Below are 18,721 nucleotides of genomic sequence, written 5' to 3'. Positions count from 1 at the left end.
GCAGTGCATGTAATTCCAACAATTTATGTGCCTTGGAACTCCCATAGTGTCTCACCACGTCTCTTACGGACATATCACTTGTTGCCCTATATTATAGTCATTAACATGCTTATCTGATCTTCATTATTGGATAAGAAAATGATAACCATGCCCAATTAATCTTTTTTGTTCCTAACAGATCCTTTTTTTTTTTTTAATGTTTTTATTTATTTTTGAAGGAGAGAGAGAGACAGAGCACGAGTGGGGGAGGAGCAGAAAGAGAAGGAGACACAGAATTCGAAGCAGGCTCCAGACGACTCTAAGCTGTCGGCACAGAGCCCAATGCGGGGCTCAAACCCACAAACTGTGAGATCATGACCTGCGCCAAAGGCGGACACTCAACCGACTGAGCCACCCAGGTGCCCCCAAACAGATCCTTAAAAATATCTTTCATTTACATAGCACATGATTAATATGTTTGTTGAATGGATAAATAATTTTAGATTGAATTTCCCTGGATTGTCACTTCAGGAGAGTTTGAATTGTTAATATTTGATTCATAACTTTGAACAGGGACTTCCCAATGTAGTATCTTACGTTTAGGGCATCTAGAAGAAGAAAGCTGGGAAGCTACTTAAATCTAAGGAGAAATAATCAAGGCTCTGGTAATCATCATGACATATTTTTCTGATATTATCATCTCATATTCACTGTGTTACTGGCAAATGCTGTCAAAGCAAATGCTGATTTCCTATCTGATAATACTACCCTTGTACAGGCTACTTATAACACTTGTGGGGACTGTAACACCAGAACAAATAAAGGCCCACATATCATAAATCTATGTAATTAAAAGTTATAAATAATGCTAAGAAACTGTTAAGTAAAACATGTTCTATGCTCCTGCCTTCGCAAGGTACATTCCTAATCACCTGGAAGGGCAGGTTCAAATTCTGAACTCTCAGACTCTGGAGTTCTAGATTTGAAGGTAGCAGCACAGAAAACACCATCCCTATGCAGGAGCTAGGGGCTTGCTCCCCTCCTCTTCTGCCTGCTTTGCGTCTTCCCACACTGAGAAAGTCCCTGCACTCATGTGGACACCCCCACATACAGGTTAACATCTTATTCATTAATAAATAAAATGTAACCCCTATTAATATCTGCCACTTGGTTACCCCATGGACCTACGGATGTACACACCTGAGGCAGGTCTGCATTCAGCACGATGGCCAAGGAAGAAGCCCCCACAGCCTTGGAAGTGGACTGAGTGCCAGCTAAGAAGAAAATCCTAGGACATGAGTATGCAGAGCGTGGCTAGAAGTGGATTGCTAGTTGTCCCACGGGGCCTAGTCAGAGGTTAAGAAGGGGCTTGTGTTGCCCGGGACTTGAGGCGGTATTTCTGCTCCCCAAGCAACTGCCCCTCAACACACTCTCTCACTCCCAAGAAGACATAATGACCATCACATGTAAACAGCAGTTCCACATACATTGTTAGGGAAAATAACATTTCTTCCTCTGAGAAAGCAACAGTTCATGAAGTATAAATAATAAACATGTGTAAAAGATTTGGAGTACTTGAAGTATACAGCAGAATATTTTGTGAGTAGCTCAGGGATACAAGTAATCAAAATAATGATGATAATCATGTGTGAGACTGATTTTCTGTTAATGGATCAACCAGGAAATAAGGAAACAAAGGATTCTGGATAAATTGTTAAGAAACAATGAGAATCTCTATAAAAAACTGTAACCAAAAAAATTAAGCTGTAGAAAGTGCGGTGCCAGGATAGCTGATAGATAAATCGGTCTGTCAAGAATATCTACGGTTTCCTGATGCATTAGAAAATAACAAGTTCTTCACCTGATAAAGTAAAATCCTTTGACAGAAAACCTGGCTCAAACTTCTTTGCATTTGCTTTAAAATAGTCGTAAAATGGAATTTGAGAGACTTTCCACTAAAACTGCCAATAGAGCTTAAGTTTGAGATAAGCCTCTGCTAATTTATGATGGCAGAAAACTGGTCATCATTCTCAATGATAACTATGAAACTATATAAAATCTAGGTTTCAAAGTACAAATGAAGTTAATGAATTCATTTCTAGGAATAATATAAATTTGGGAAAGTTACAACTTGATATCTGTGGTTGCCAATTGAGGAACAAAGGGAAAAACACCGGTTTCAGGCCTCAACTTAAGTTGGAATGCCAGCCTTCATAAGATATATGACTTTGGGTAAGTCATTTAAACTGAATCACTTGAGGACCAATATCTCAGCCTAAAATAAGGATAATAATATTTAATATTATTCTGTGAAGACTAATTTTGGCTACACATGAAGGTGCTTTGAAAACACTGATGTGTGGTAGAACTGTTACACAGCAATATTAATGTTATTTGTTTTAACTCCCTCCTGCTGTGATTTCTGACGTATGTCACAGAAAAAGGGTACATCCCTCAATAGTGGGGGTATTTCTTTTCAGCTCAGTAGCAGTTACTTCCTCAGATTTGAAACTTGCAGAACATTGATTCAGTCATTAAAAGGAGTGGTCTGAATCAACGTGTCATCTTGGTAGTTGTTGCTTTGAACTTAACAATTATGATAAGTGTTTAACAACTGAGACTTTCTGTAACTAAAATACTTATATCAGCTGTGATAAGTCACTTTGGGTCACTTCTGTCATACTGCAAAAACCTTAACATAATTTTTTAATGAATTTTTATTCTCAAGAGAAGTGTACATGCCTTGGACAAAATAACAAAAGGTAAGCAAAGGTTTATACTATATCCTACAATGTGTATGTCTTGAGAGGAAAAAAGAGAGATTTTATATTAACAAACGTATTCTTGAAGCATAAATAAATCATCAAATGAAGCCGAGGTCGTTCAAAGGCAGGAAAGAATACATTGTTGGATAGTCAACAATCAAAGTCAAGAAAAGCCATAAACTGACCCATGAGTCGATTATGGATATGAATTAGGACAAGCATTTGAAGGGATTAATGAAGGCACAGAATTCAAAATGAGATCTCTGAAGTTGACAATAAATACAACTAATTTTTTTTTAATTTTCTTTTATTTATTTATTTATTTATTTATTTATTTATTTATTTATTTATTTAAGAGAGTACAAGCTGGGAAGGGGCAGAGAGAGAGGGAGAGAGAAATCCCAAGCAGGCTCCATGCTGTCCCCCCTAATGGGGGGCCGGAACTTACAAACTGAGATCCTGACCTGAGCCGAAACCAAGAGTCGGACACTTGACCAACTGAGCCACCCAGGCACTCTTAAATACAACTAAATTTTTATTTCGTGTGACATTCATGATGGTTATTTAAAAAAAATTTATTAGTTTTCTTTATTTTTGAGAGGCAGAGAGAGACAGAGCATGTGTGGGGAGGGGCAGAGAGAGAGGCAGACACAGAATCGGAAGCAGGCTCCAGGCTCCAAGCCGTCAGCATAGAGCCCAATATGGGGCCTGAACTCATGAACCATGAGATCATGACCTGAGCTGAAGTCGGACGCTCAACCAACTGAACCACCCAGGGGCCCCTCATGATGATAACTATGCAAGAGCCTGGCCGCTGTAAAATCTGTGGCACAAATAAAGGCCTTCTCTCGCTTTCACTGGTTCTCTTTCACAAACTCTATGTTGTGTCACTCTTCAAATGCCCTGGGCCTTTATAGGAGATCCTGTGATTTTAGGATAGCTTAATATCTTATGCTTATGATGTATAACTGTCTTTCTCCCCTCTCCTTTTTTGAGAACTATTTAAATTGTCTATTAAGAAGAATTTTGAACATACACAAATATATAAACAGGCTAACTCAGATATCCATTCTCTAGCCCTAAAAGCCATCACTTCACGGAAAATTCTGCCCCATGTACACTCCATCAACTTCCTCTTACAATCTGTGTATTGTTCAGTTTGCATCTCTAAAAGAAACTTTTTTGTTTGTTTCAAGTTTTTATTTAAATTCTAGTTGGTTAACATATAGTGTAATATTGGTTTCAGGAGCAGAATCTAAAAGAAACATTTTAAATAAACATAATCACAATATGATTTTCACACTTAAAACAAAGAGGTTATCTTTGTCACAAAATATGCAGCTGGTGTTCAAAATTACAGCTGCCTTGTACATCATCATTGTGTTCATATTTTGTCTGATAAAGATCTAAATAATATCTGTATATTACAATGACTGATATACATTTTATGATCTTTTAATTTACCTGTTACTCCTTCATCGTCCCCCTCCCATTTCCCCTAGCATTTAATAATAAAATAGTTGAATAGTTACTAAGTGCCAAGTCCTAGGGAAAATTCTACATGCATGGCTTTTAATTCTTCCAAAGCACTGCAAATTGGATACTGATTCACTCATTCTCATTTACCAAGCACCAAGTTTAAAACATAAAAGTGTCTGACTATAAAGATGGCATTCTCTCAAGTATACCAATTCCTTCCAATTTCACTTTAAAGGTACACAACTGTATCACCACTCTCATCTCTACTGATTGATGTCCTCTGTGCTATGCAATTTTTGCTCATGATCATGCTTTTCTGCCAACATGGGAGGAAGCTAATAATTTCTTTTTTTTTTTTTACTGTTTATTTATTTTGAGAGAGTGAGTGAACAAGCAGGCAGGGGCAGAAAAAGAAGGAGAGAGAATCCCAAGCAGGCTCCACGCTGTCAGCACAGAGCCCAAAATGGGGCTTGATCCCATGAACTGTGAGATCATGACCTAAGCTGAAATCAAGAGTTGGACACTTAACCGACTAAGCCACCCAGGCGACCTGGTTTTACTTTATCTTAAGAGATGTATTAGCTGGGGCTAGTAAATGTGCATAGAATCATTTTTATTTGGGGGCACCTGGGTGGCTCAGTCATTTGAGCATCCAATTTCAGCTCAGGTCATGATCTCATGGTTCGTGAGTTGGAGCCCCACATCAGGCTCTCTATTGTCAACACAGAGGCTGCTTTGGATCCTCTGTCCCTCTCTCTCTCTCTGCCCCTGCACTGCTTGTGCTCTCTCTCTTTCAAAACTAAATAAACATTAAAAAAAGAAACATTTTTATCTGGGTCCTCTAATTTTCTTGGTAAGTCTAGCTAAAGGTCTGTCAATTTTTGATTATCTTTTCAAAAAATATCACCTATAAGTTTCATTAATCTTTTCTTTTTTTAATGTTTATTTAGTTTTGAGAGAGAGAAAGAGAGAGGGAGAGAGAGAGCAAGTGAGCAAGCAGGGGAGGAACAGAAAGAGAGGAGACACAGAATCAGAAGCAGGCTCCAGACTCTGAGCTGTCAGCACAGAGCCCGATGCAGGGCTTGAAACCGTGAACCGTGATATCATGACCTCAGCCAAAGTCACATGCTTAACTGACTGACCCACCCAGGCACCCCTCATTATTATTTTCTATTGTTTTTCTGATCTCCATTTCATTTACTTCCACTATATCTTTTTATTTCCTTCCTCCTGTTAACTTTGGGCTTAGTTTCCTGCCCCCTCCCCAGTTCCTTAAGGTATAAAGTTGTTTACTTAAGAACTTTCTTTTGTCTTAATGTAGGTGTTTTTTTTTTTTTTACTAAAGAAAGGAAAAGTACTGCTTTTGCTATATCTCATAAGTTTTGCTATCTTGTTTTCACATTCTCATTTGTCTGAAGGTACTTTATTATTTCTCTTTTGATTTCTTCCTTGACCTATTAGTTATTCAGGAATTTGTTGTTTAATCTCCCTCTATTTGTGAGTTTTCCAGTTTTCTTGTAATTTACTTGTAGTTTCACAGCATTTTGGTCTAAAAACATGACTGATGTGATACCATTCTTCTTAATTTTAGTACTTGATTTGTGGCCTAACATATGATCTATCCTGCAGAATATTCCATGTGCCCTTGAGAAGAATGTGTATTCTGCTGCTTTTGAATGGAATAATCTATATATGTTTGTAAGGCTTATCTATAAGGTCTAACATATCACCTAAGTCCAATGTTTCCTTATTGATTTTTTTGTCTGGATGATCTATCCATTGTTGAAAATGGAATAATGAAGTCCCCTACTATTATTTTATTGTTGGCTATTTCTCCCTTCAGATCTGTTAATATTTGCTTTAGATATTTAGGTGTTCCTATGTGTGGTTCATAAATATTTTTAAATGTTAAAGCCTCTTTTGATCCCTTTTTCATTATATAATAACCTTATTTATCTCTTAAATGAATTAAACTCTATTTTGTTTGATATAGGTATAGTTACCATTGTATTCTTTTAATATCCATTTGTATGGAGTGCCTATTCCCATCCCTTCACTTTCAGTCTATGTGTGTCCTTACAACTGAAGTGAGTCTCTTATAAGCCACATAGAGTTGAATCCTACTTTTCCATCCATTCAGGCACTCTATGTCTTTTGACTGGAGAATTTAGTCCATTTATATTTAAAGCAACTAATGATAGGTATGGACTTACTATTACCATTTAAAACATTGTTTTCTTGTTGTTTTTTAAACTACTTTTTCCTTTCTTCTTCTCCTGTTCTTTTCCTTTCTGACTTGATAATTTTCTACAGTGGTATATTGATTCCTTTATTTTTATCTTTTGTGTATCTACTACAGGATTTTGCTTTATTGTCAGCATGAGTCTTACATAAAAGTCATATATATATATATAAAGGTAATAAAAACTAAAACTTTGAATTCATATGAAATTCTCCATTTTATACTCCACTGCCCTACATTTTGTTTTTGATGTCACAATTTATATCTTTTTACACTGTGTATCCATTAACAAATTATTGTGACCAGTCTTCTAACCTTCTTCCTAGTGTTATAAGTGATTTACCCAACACTACTATAACATTGGAAATTTTGTGTTTAACTATATATTTACTTTTGCCAGTAAGTTCTGTACTTTTTATATATTTTTCTGTTACTTTTAATATCTTTTAAGTTCAGTCTAGTGGTGATGAACCCATTTATCTTTGTCTGGAAATCTCTTTCTCCTTCAATTCTGAAGAACAAATTTGCTGGGTAGAGTATTCTCAGTTCATATATTTTTTTTCTTTCAGCACATTGAATATGTCATTCCACTCCCTTCTAGCCTGAAAATTTTTGCTGAAAAATCTGTAGTCTCATGTGTATTCCTTTGTATTTAACAAGTTGCTTTTCTCTAGCCCGTTTGAAGATTTTTCTCCTTGCTTTTGACATTTGTTTCTCTCTGTGAGTCTGTTCAGATTCCTTTCACTGCTGATACTTTGGGCTTCCTGGATCTAGATGTCTCTTTCCCCAGATTAAGGAAGTTTATGGCCATTAATTTTTAATACATTTTCTGCTCCTTTCTCTCTCGTCACTTTGTGGGACCCCATATAACACATATTGGTATATTTGATGGTGCCCCATAAGTCTTTTGAGCTATCTTAACTCTTTTTCATTTTTTTTTTCCTTTTTGTTCCCTTGATTAGATGAATCCCACCATCCTGTGTTTGAGCTCATTGGTCCTTTCTTCCACTACATCTAGTCTGTTGTTGAACCCCTCTGTTGAAAATTTTGATTTAGTTATTGCATTCTTCATGATTGCTGCCCTGATTATTTTTTATTTTCTATCTCTTTGTTAAAACTCTCACATGCATTTCTATCCTGACCATAGTGAGCATCTTTATAACCATTACTGTGAACACTCTATCATGTAAATAACTTATCTCCATTTCATTAAGATCTGTTTTTTTAAAAAATTCTTTTTTAATATTTATTTATTTCTGAGACAGAGAGAGACAGAGCATGAGCGGGTGAGTGGCAGAGAGAGAGGGAGACACAGAATCCGAAGCAGGCTCCAGGCTCTGAGCTGTCAGCACAGAGCCTGACGCGGGGCTCGAACTCACAAACTGTGAGATCATGACCTGGGCCGAAGTTGGTAGCTCAACCAACTGAGCCACCCAGGTGCCCCATTAAGATCTGTTTTTGTAGATTTACCTTTTTCTTTTGTTTGGAATACATTCTTCCATTTCATTTCTTTTTTCTTTTTCTCTTTCTCCTTCTCCCTCTCCTCCTCCTTCTTTTTTTTTTTTTTTTTTTTTTGCTTGACTCTGTGTTGGTTTATGCACATTAGATAAAATAGCCACATCTCCCAGTCTTAACAACATGGTCTTGTGTAGGAGATGAACCTCACCAATTAGCACAGCCTGAGCTCCTAGGTGTCTCTCAAAACTTACAGATAATCCAAGCTGTATTCTTTGTTCTTAGAGGCTCTCTAAGTGTTCTAAGGCATGTCAGTGTCCCTGAGGGGAGGATCACAGTCAGCATCTAGATGCAGGCTGATTAGAAGCTGGACCCTCAGGCAGGGAAAGTATATATTTAAGCCACTTCCAAGGAGAAAGTGGAGCACTTTTGTCTGCCTCTTCTGTGCTGTGACTGGGTTTATAGCCATAGGAGGAATCCTCCTGCACCCTTTAAGAAACTACTTCTTTATTTTGCACAGTCATCTGGGACTTTTAAACGCAAGTCATGTTGGCTCTCAGAGCTAAGTGATCCAGGGACTCATTCCTTGGGCAGCAGCTGCAAAACCTGGGGTGTAGTCACGTGTACAAACTTCTTCCAGGGAGATATTGGTGACTTGGAGTGGGCTGGAGGGAGAAGGCAGGAGAGGTGTCTGCCAGCTTCCCTGGCTTCTAAGGAAGATTATAGCTAGCCTCTAGATGTGCACTAAATGAGAAGCTGGACTGTCATGCAGCAGATTTATAAGTATGCAGATAAGTCTCTTTCAGGGAAAGAATGGGAGATGGGTGGTTTTTGCCTGCTGTCTCTACGCTTTGTTCTGGAGGGATAGCCATAGTGAGTGCTCTCATGGCCATTAAGAACCATTCTTTGTTTGCTATAGTCTTATGAGCCTCATGGACACAAGCCCCACTGTTTTTCAAATTTAGGTGTTTTGAGGGCCCATCTCTTGGGTGAGAGTCTAAAAAGTTGGAATGCTAGATGTGGGGTCCAACCCCTTTACTCCTCTCTCCTGACTGTATGGCATGTGCTGGGGTGAAGTTTATGGTACGAGTTTGTCTCAGTCTTTCCTACCATTTCAATGTGGTATTTTCTCATTTGCCCAAAGTATTGGAGTTACTCAGCTGGTTTCTAGATCTCTTTCAAAGGGAATTGTGCCATGTGTACATTTGGTGCATCCAAGGGAGAAAGGGGCAGAATTGATGAAAGGCCCTGAGGTAGCCTAGCAGAGATGAACGCTATGCATTCAATATTTTCATACATAATTTAATTTCATAAAAAGAACATGAGACCAAATTATGTTCAGTCAATGCTTTTTGTTACATACATGTAGGGAAATCTTAAGTTACTGAGGTACTACTAATTCTCCTCAGCTCCTAGAACTGTAGACATTCTATTTTGGAAATAAATAAACCATTTTTGAAGTATGAATCACACATAACCAGACCTACACAGTGATGGCAAATATCACACACAGTTTTAATAAATGTAGAAAAGAGTCAAATAAAGCATCATTGAGAGAGGATGGAAATATGCATGCTTTATTCAATTAGATTTACAGAGAACTTAGGGAAGGATGCTCTCCTGTTTGGCAAACTGAGAGAATTTCTCTCTAAAAATCACCTTAGCCTATTTTCCACAGGATCTTAGATTAAGGTAACAAACAAAACAAGAAGAAAATTATAGCCTTAGGAACTGCTTGACTAAATAGCTCTTTCTAAAAGGGCTGGTGGTTTCTTTGGGATACAGTTAAGTGCCAAGGCTATAATTTCCCATTTATTTTCTTTTGTCATTGTGTATATAGGGTATTTACCCCAATTTAATGCAATTTGCACTTTGTCAGAGGAAGACTTTGCAGATTCATATTAACCACATTTCCTTTCCTAAAACATGCTATAAAAAACTGTCCCTGTCACTCTTCTCTTGACATTGGCCTTCTCCTTACACAGAACTCAGTCATCAAATGATTGAAGGCCTGTGTAATTCAGCTCTAATGGATTGTAGGAGGCAAGGGTGTTTTAAACTGCTCTAGTTTAAAATGCCTTTCCTCAAATAGCTCACATATCTGAAATTGCACACACTTCAAGTAGAAAAGATCAAATTCTACTGTCATGCTACTGGAATAGCTATCTTGACAGGTTTTTATTTATAGATTTTGTTTGGAGGGTGTTTAATGTGAGGAAAGACACATAAATCACAGGTGAGTTGGAGGTCCTGGATGTGAGCTGTTGGACGTTGGCAATTTGAACAGCAGCCTAGGCTGCACATCCTTGTCTTAAGCTGAGCTTTGATCTACTCTATGTCAGTTTCCTTTAATGCGATTTTTTAAAATTTAAATTTTAACCTATTACTTAAATATTCTACCTTTTCACCAAGAGATATGGCTCTATCTTGACTACAGTACTATTGTGGAAATGGGTTCAGTTTAATGCATAGTTTATCATGGCTTTATCTTTCCGAAGGGACTATCTTATCACAAATATTAACATATAGCTCTTGAATAAATAAAACATTCTCTACTGCTATTTTACTTTTTGCCCAAAGTTCTCTTAAACCTCAGTGATACAACAACTAACTAACTAAAAACTGAACCAAGACCATAATGAACACCTTACCAAAAAGAAAATACAAATGGAAAACAAGTATATAAGAAACTCCTCATCATGTGTCATTTGGCAAATGGAAATTAAAACAGCAAAATACCACTAAACAAACACCTATTAGAATGGCCAAAATCCTGAACACTGACAATTTCATATGCTTGTGAGGATATGGATCAACAGTAACCTCCGTACACTGCTGACAGGAATGGTAAATGGTAAGGCCACTTTGGAAGACAGTTTGCCAGTTTCTTAAAAAACTAAACATACTTTGACCATACAAACCAGCAACTGCACTCCTTAGTATTTACCAAAAAAAAAAAAAAAAAAAGTTAAATATTTTGTCCACTCAAAAACCTGCACATAAATGGTTATAACAGTTTTATTCACAATTTCCAAAACTTAGAAAAATACAAGATATCCTTCAGTGGTGAACGTATAAATAAACTGGTTCATAGACAATGGAATATGATTCAACGGTAAAGAGAAATAAGTTATCAAGCCATGAAAAGACATGGAGGAACCTCAGATGCATATTACTAAGGGAAAAAAGCCAATCTGAAAAGCTATATACTGCATGACTCCAACTATATGACATTCTGAAAAAGGCACAACTATGGAGACAAGTAAAAAGATCAGTGGTTGCCAGGATTCAGGAGGGAAGAAATACTGAATAGACAGAGAACTGAGAATTTTTAGGGCAGTGAAACTACTCTGTAAGGTACTATGATGGTGGATTCATCTCATTATACTTTTGTCCAAAGCTACAGAATGTACACCAAGAATGAACCTTAATGTAAACTGTGTTATGTGGGTGATATGTCAATGTAGGTTCCTCGGTTGCAACAAATGTACCACCCTGCTGGGGTATGTAAATAATGGGGAGGCTATACAAAGGTGGGGATCTAGGGATATGGGGGAACTCTCTACCTTGTGCTCAATTTTGCTAGAATCTAAAACTGATCTTAAAAAAAATATGCATTTTCAGAAACAATGAAGTTTTTTATTCACATATCCATGGTTAAGATTAGTAAGAAAATGGACATTTGTCATTGAGACTGGACTGAATATTTTTATTTATTTTTATTTTTTTAAGTTTATTTATTTTGAGAGAGAGAGAATGAGCGGGGGAGAGGGGCAGAGAGATAGGGAAAGAGAGAGAATCCCAAGAAGGCTCCACACTGTGAGCACAGAGCCCAACGTGGGGCTTGATCCCATAAACCATGAGATAATGACCTGTGCCGAAATCAAGAGTCGGATGCTTAACCGACTGAGCCACCCAGGTGCCCCTGGATGGAATATTTTTAAAACTACCAAAAGCTTACCTCATGTAGGTCACTAGGTATTAGTGTGTTTGTCCACGGTTTATTACCTTCCTTTTACCAGTCTTCTTAATCTAAGAATGCCTATCCCTGCCCCCCTCCAAAAAAATTTATCACACCCGGGAAAGATTCTTACAAAATCCCTTTATTAGTTAACTATGACACAGAAGAGTTAGGAAAAGCTGTGATACAAATTAGCTTGTACAAATATAAGAGAGGAAGATGAGCAACTGCTGGCACATGCATCTGAAGACGCAGAGGAAGCAACAAATGGCAGGTGCTTACCAGGTGCCTGACCTCCCCAGTCCAGACAGGCTGTACACCTCCAGTCAGCACTGAGGCAAGCACATCTGTCACACATGTGTTCTGGACACTACTGTAAGGTACAGACGGTTAGAAGCAAGGAAGAAAGTTGACAACAGAAAAGGAAAATGTGAGAGAAAAAGATGCAAGAGGAGCTCTAAACGGGAACACTTGAGAGATGTCTGGGTTGCCCACTCGGTTAAGCGTTCGGCTTGTGATTTTGGCTCAGGTCATAATCTCACGATTCATGGGTTTGAGAGCCCCACATCCGGCTCCTGGCTGACAGCGTGGAGCCTGCTTGGGATTCTATCTCTACCCCTCTCTCTGCCTTTCCTCTGTTTGTGCTCTCAAAATAAATAAATTAACATTAAAAAATACCAAAAAAAAATGGGGCGCCTGGGTGACTCAGTCGGTTAAGCATCTGACTTTGGCTCAGGTCATGATCTCGCAGTTTGTGGGTTGGAGCTCCACGTCAGGCTCTGTGCTGACAGCTCGGAGCCTGAAGCCTGCTTCGGATTCTATGTCTCCTTTTCTCTGCCCCTCTTTCCCTCCCTCCCTGCCTCTCTCTCTCTCTCTCTCTCTCTTTCTCTCTTCCTCAAAAATAAACACTTAAGAAAAACTTTTAAAAAATACTAAAAAAATAAATGGGAAGACTTAAAAACAGTTTAAACATGACCAATAAAAATAGAGAACAGAGTAGGAAAATGTTCTTTGTGCGGTTTGATTTAAATGAACTTACTATAGACATCTTTATCCCTGAACAATTTATAGTTACTTTTATATATTGACTACTGACACTTTATTTTATTTATTTATTTATTTATTTATTAACTTTCTTTCTTTCTTTATTTTTTTTTTTAATTTACATCCAAATTAGTTAGCAAATACTGCAACAGTGATTTCAGGAGTAGATTCCTTAATGTCCCTTACCCATTTAGCCCCTCCCCCCTCCCCCAACCCCTCCCATAACCCTCAGTTTGTTCTCCAGATTTATGAGTGTCTCCTGTTTTGTCCCCCTCTCTGTTTTTATATTATTTTTGTTTCCCTTCCCTTGTGTTCATCTGTTTTGTCTCTTAAAGTCTTCATATGAGTGAAGTCATATAATTTTTGTCTTTCTCTGACTAATTTCATTTAGCATAATACCCTCCAGTTCCATCCACATAGTTGCAAATGGCAAGATTTCATTCTTTTCGATTGCCAAGTAGTACTCCATTGTATATATATATATACCACATCTTCTTTATCCATTCATCCATCAGTGGACATTTGGGCTCTTTCCATACTTTGGCTACTGTGGATAGTGCTGCTATAAACATGGGGGTGCATGTGTCCCTTCGAAACAGCACACCTGTATCCCATGGATAAATGCTTAGTAGTGCAATTGCTGGGTCGTAGGGTAGTTCTATGTTTAGTTTTTGGAGGAACCTCCATACTGTTTTCCAGAGTGGCTGCACCAGCTTGCATTCCCAATTGACTACTGACACTTTAAAGCCAATACCACCAAAGAAACACAGACAATGATATTGATTTAAAATGCATTTGTGTCTCTTTGCCCCTCCCCTGTTCATGCTCTGTCTCTCTCTATCTCAAAAATAAAAATAAAAAAAATTAAAAAACGTTAAAATGCATTTGTGTGTGTTCATATGCATGCACACATGTAAACATACTGGAGAAATAACAACTAGCAACAGAAGTGCACTGCTATGAGCTCAGACTCTGGAGTTAGATTGGTTATTTTCAAATTCTGAATTCAAACTGAGTGAGCCTGAATAAATTATTCCACCACAGAGGTCCAGATTCCCATTAATATGGGGACAATAAGAGTACCTACTTCAGAGGATTTTTGTAATGATTAAATGAATGAAATCATGTGACAATGCTTAGCATATAATAAGCAGTAGTTATTACTATAGTTTTAATGACTACTCTTTATAATTATTGGAAGGCAAATATAGTCACATGAAATGATGGTATGCTCCTGAGAACTGTAAAACTGCTTCCCCCTCTTGGCCTCTGTCATCCAAAAATCACTATCACCATAAGCAGTTGGTGGTAATTCTCTAATAAGCAAAATTGGCACATCAAAGATAAAACAGAGTGAGACGGCGGGAGACAGAAGCATTTCCCCTAAGTTCTGATTTCTACATCCCAAGGGAAGAGAGAAGAGAAAAGCTAGAACCCGAAGTCAGGGGACCTCCGCCGATCACAGCATCTGCAGCTCTGTGCTTCATATTCTGACCTCTGCATATTTACCTTCCTCCCACTTCATGCTCTGATTTGCTTCCTGAGGCAGAGCCGCTGTGTTTCATCAATTAAAACCGGCTCCTGAATCCTCAGCTGTGAGTTTCTCATGACTCCTGCTTTCAATGGGATGCATTTTTATTGTACGGTAAATGTCAGTTTTCATCAGCTCAAATGTCCTCATAACATAATATGACTTGAAGATATGCAAATACCTTCTTACCAGATACTTCTAATTAGGCAGAGGTCTTGGGTGGGGAGGTACTCCCTAATTACTTCTGAGGTAATCAGGAGAAATCACGTTTGATTATATGCTGTACATTGGCTTCAGGAAGCTCAAAGCCAGCATTCACCGCCACAGGGCTTCGGGGAGGCAGGCTCCCAGCTTTTCTTGTCTGGAAAGATACTTCTCTCTCTTCTCAGCTTCCTCAGACCACCTCCTCTCTCTTTGTAGTCACGGTTTGCAAACAGCCAGGGACCTTGGTTGGCATTAAAAGTGGGCCACCAACCAGGCTGAGAGCACATGGCTGCACAGTTCTAAAGCCACCCGATAATCAAACCTCAAAGCACACACACAGGTGCCAGGCGGCTTTAATCAGAAATCACTGGGAAATGTCACAAGTGCAGGCATTATGGTTTAAAGGGAACTTGTCAGCTACTGGGGAAGTGACAATGATGGTGTCCGGCCTGTGCACAAGACAGGGCTTTAGTGCTACTAACTGAATGGAAGAGAAATCCCTTAAGAACTATCACCACGAGAACTTGAGGCCATAAATCCATTTTTTATGCACTTTTCCCTGTCATTCTCTTTGGGGCCATTAACTTTTTTTTTCCAATATATGAAATTTATTGTCAAATTGGTTTCCATACAACACCCAGTGCTCATCCCAAAAGGTGTGGGGCCATTAACTTAAACTTAGTTTGATTCATAATTGTTAAAGGTTTGTGTTCTTAAAACTGATAGGGTTTACGTTAAGCCCCACCTCTGGACTGACAGTAAGCAGTATAACTACGAAATCCAGGGAACATTCCAAATGAGTGTGTGTGGTTTGCCTGAGTCACTTCCACTGTCCTGACTCGGGTATAAATGCACAAGGAAGGCTCCCCTCAGAGACTCAGTGAATTTTTCTGCTCCTGGTTTGCAAGTGTCTGTGGGTTTTCTACTTAAATATGGGGATAAGAGGCAAATTCTCTACTGTGATTGCAGGGGTCCAGGGAAGGAGGTCAAATGTCTCTCTGCTGCTGCTGTCTACTAATGTAGAAGAGAATTCGAACCACACTGCAGTGCTCAATGCTTGTGTGATTTAAAGGGTAAAGGAGGTGGTACTGTCAGGTTTGCTTTAGGAATGGGGACTTCCCATTTACCTGGACTGACAAGGGTACAGAATGCACTTTAAGGTCAAGCAGTTGGGCTTTCTAACTCTGAATTTACCAGGTATTACACAAAGATTGCATTCTGATTTCAGAACTTGTGAACTTCTGTGTTCAAAGACAATCTAATTGCTTGTCATTGCCTTGCAGCCCTTATTGGGGCAGAGGATAGAGCCATCCACTCAAAGTCCAATGCAAAATGCTAGTCATGTAAAAGCATTCACATTTGACGTGTAACAGTGGATCGCTTAGGGCCAAGGGGTAAGAAATGGTTCAAGTGTAATCTAGGATTAGGCAAGAGAAAGCGATAGGGGATGATTTAATCAATATAAACAGCCAGAAGAATACTTTCAAGACCAAATCAGAGCACTGTACTATCTCTCAAGAAAGCTGATTGGGCAAAATATTCTATTTAATTACCCAAAAGCTATTTAAATTACCTGTACTTGACAGTTATTCATTATGCAGATGAATGAATAGCATAGTAAGCAGACACCCCTCAATTCTGATGCCATTGTTTCAATAGAAACCTTTAAAACCATCAGACATCTAACATTCATTCTGTCTTACAGCCACACACCAGATAAGTACGGCTTATTCATGTTCTCGGGATCGATATAATTATCTTGTCTTTCAAGTCAGATACTTGGTCAATAATATCTATCTCGCGCCCCAACTTTATTTACTTGACGATTTAGAGAATCAAGTTGGGAAAGGGTCTTTAACTTAATTAGAATACAGAATTTACCTGCCCTTGATGCTGAAATGGTAGCATGGAAAAGAAGTTAACAGACTGTGTTAGTAGACAGGGAACATGACTTGTGTTGGTGGTAAAGGACTCTACACATGTCCACACAAGACATGCGCACCATAACGGGTAGAATGATCTACTGGCATTTATATCAGTTTGCACTGGACCACTGGCCTACAAAGCACATAATACAAATTAGGTTCAGTTAATAATAAGCAAAACACATCATGAGATTTGTAAGATAATTCAAAGGAAATTATATAAACCAGTTAGGCTGTGAAGGCAGGAAGAAAACAGAGCAGGAGAGTCACCTCTGTGTAAAATTATGGTTTAAATACCCTCGGTCCATATCTCAGGTGTCAGCTCACTATAATCACAAATGGAGGAAATAAAGAGTATTCTGTGGTTTTTGATAGCTGAAGCACTGCAGGATCGAATGGAATTATAAAACAATACTAAATCACATGACCACTGCCTCAAACACCTCAAGTTGCATCATGAGCAGCATGGTTTGAATTTACTTCATTTTGCTTCTAGAACTGGCATTTAAATTTTCTGAACAAAGGAAACGATTTCAAACACAATGTTTCTGCCTGGTAGAATGTCTCCGGTTCTCAGCCAAAGTGCCTTGAATAACACTTTTTTTCAGCAACTTACCAGGTGGAGATTAAGGAACTCTATAATTGGCATGTAAGGTGACAGGACCATAATGTGTATCACTAGTTGTCACAGAACACAGCCGAGATTCCCCAGGGCTATGAACGAAACACATTCTTCTTTGGCTAATGAGTTCTGAGAAAGCATCACTGGTCCTACAGATGTACTCTACTAATAGGGTGGCACTAAGAAATAAAAGCACAAAAATTTTGGAAGCTTGTCCTAATTTTAAACATAAATTCACAAGTGTCATTGTCTACATATCACATTTAATAGTGTAAGGGTCCACAAGGTACGCCTATTACTAATCTATTACCTTCTGTCTGCTTTGCCCCAGAAAATAGGGAGTTACGGGATGTTCAAACTGGAAACTATATTGGGGCAGGGGAATATTCAAACATGAAACACAGACTATACAAACATCATGCCTAATTATTTATTGGTTGAAAATTTTGGCAAATATGTAGTTTGCTTTTCCTTCAGTCCTCATTTGACCAGGTCATTTAAACAAAATTATTCAGACACCCTGTCTGGAATATTAGAAGAGTCCTGTGCTAACAGTAGAAATGAAGATGGTAGGGATAACCTACTTTGTGCTTCCTAACCTATCAGTGGATCCTATAACTGTTAGTTTGCTATTGGGATACATGAAGGTACTCTTAACAGGGTACCAAAAGTCCAAAATTGGATCCACCACATGAGCAGTGAAATAGGCAAATGCTGAATGAAAAAAATCATCTTACAGCTTAAAAACATCTCTTTGCTAGTATCTCCTTTACCAATATCATTCTTTTTTTTTTTTTTAAGTTTATTTATTTAGAGAGAGAAGGAGAGAGAATGAGTAGGGGAGGAGCAGAGAGAGAGAGAGTCCCAGGCTGGTTCCACGCTGTCAGCACTGAGCCCAATGCTTGGCTTGAACTCACGAAGTGTGAGATCATGACCTGAGCCAAAACCAGGAGTCTGACACTTAACCGAATGAGCCACCCAGACACCCCCCAATGTCATTCTTCATGATATCACCAATTATTATTCACTGATTCCCCTTCCCTACTAATGGGTCCATGCAAACGGGGCTAAGGTAGGGCAGAGCTGCCAAGTACTTCTCACCCAATGTTGCATCAGGTGGTGTGATGAGTCTGTACTGAAAATCAGATCCTAAGACTACTAACTTCATAAACTCCCTCCAACTGTTGTTATTGTTTTCGGGATGGTGGCAGTGGTGATGTTTTCCTTTATTTTTCCCTATCCACTGTGTTTGACACTTACTAGGATCTTTCATTCTAGAAAGTTATATAGTTACTTCTGGGAATTGGCATGTATTGTCTTAAGTTGTTACACATCACTTACAAGGGATCCTCAATAAGATTAAGAGCCAATTTCTCACCAGAAATCATGAATGCCAGAGGGCAGTGGGATGACATATTTAAAACGCTCAAAGGAAAAAAAAATGGCAATCAGGAATTGTATACCAACTATACTTCAATAATATTTTTTAATAAAAAATAAAAATAAATTTTAAA

The sequence above is a fragment of the Lynx canadensis genome, chromosome X, assembly GCF_007474595.2.
Source record: "Lynx canadensis isolate LIC74 chromosome X, mLynCan4.pri.v2, whole genome shotgun sequence".
NCBI classification, from domain to species: Eukaryota; Metazoa; Chordata; class Mammalia; order Carnivora; family Felidae; genus Lynx; species Lynx canadensis.
The sequence above is the reverse complement of the archived record's forward strand: the minus strand, read 5'-3'. Positions refer to the sequence as shown.